Source organism: Mustela nivalis, assembly GCF_964662115.1.
Source record: "Mustela nivalis genome assembly, chromosome: 10".
NCBI classification, from domain to species: Eukaryota; Metazoa; Chordata; class Mammalia; order Carnivora; family Mustelidae; genus Mustela; species Mustela nivalis.
Genome location: NC_139029.1, coordinates 17,991,379 through 17,992,660, shown reverse-complemented (window position 1 = coordinate 17,992,660; position 1,282 = coordinate 17,991,379).

Below are 1,282 nucleotides of genomic sequence, written 5' to 3'. Positions count from 1 at the left end.
CCGCGCGCCCTCGGAAGGCGGACAGAGGCTTCGGCGGGGGCGGGGCGGGGCTGCGGGCGGCCTCACGCGGGAATCCCGAGGAAGGGGACACGCCCACCCCCAAGACCACGCCTGCACTGGCTCAGGCCTTGGGAAAAGTTGACGGCGCTTGGAGATCCCCGCGGCCTAATTGGCCGCTTCCGCCACTGGTCTCCGCCTCCTTGCTCTTCTTCTAGGGTAGTCCTGATCCGACCTCTAGCGGCGGAGGCCTGGCTACATCTCTGCCCGCACCCGAAATTGTGTGGCGTCTGCTGTCCCTCCGCTTAGGCACACTTGAGAATCCTTCCTCTGGCGTTCCAGGCCCTCCGGACCTCCGTCTTGCCTCGCCTCATCTCGCCTGTCCGCTTTTCACACTTCTAGCTTCCCAGTCAAGATCCTCTACAGTCTTCTGTCCAACAAGAAGCCTCTCTCCCCTGTGACTACTGCCCTTTAGCTCTTCGCAGCTTGCTCGCTCTCTCGCTCGCTCTCTCTCTCTCTCTCACACACACACACGGTAGATTCAGTGAGATAGTAGATCGATGGGCAAGACGCCAGAGGTACTGGGACAGAGACCCACATTCCTTCCAGGCTCACTCACCCACTCCATCTTCCCGCTTAGACAACAGCCCCCCACCCCCACCACCCCCGTCCTGGTCCTAATTCTGGTCTCCCTGGCTTCCAGGCCTGGGTCACGTGCTCTCCTCTGCCCTCTGCATACGGCTGTGCCTGGCTCCCGGTCTCAAAGCCTGCAATCCCAGCTGCGGGCGGACAGGCTGGCTTCACAGCGGGGACAGGGTCGGGCAGTCCACACAGGACCTCTTGCTCAGAACTCCGCACTTGCTTTAACACTCTGCTGTTGCCCTCTTTAATGTGTGTGTGTCTAAATTAACAAGGGGCCCTGCAGTTTTCAGTTTGCACTAGATCCTGCAAATTACATAGCTGTCCTAGCCAGGGACCTCAGTGGTCCACCCTGATCCTTACCATATTTCAAATGACGCGGGCTGACTTCCAGGTCCAGCCTTCTTTCCAGGATGGCAAATTGTTGTTTAATCATTGATTCTCCTCAGTTGCAGGAACATGTGACTCTTGATCTCAAGGCGGATCTTGCAGATCACCCTTTCCTGAGGGTGCTAGATGCTGCCTTGGTGATCCATCCAGATCACCTCTACCCTCCCAGCGAACCCACCTTCCGGCTGCTGTGCGGGCTTCACACAGCTGCCCCCTTCTCTGGAAAATTGCACTTACAACAGGGAGCCCATAGGCC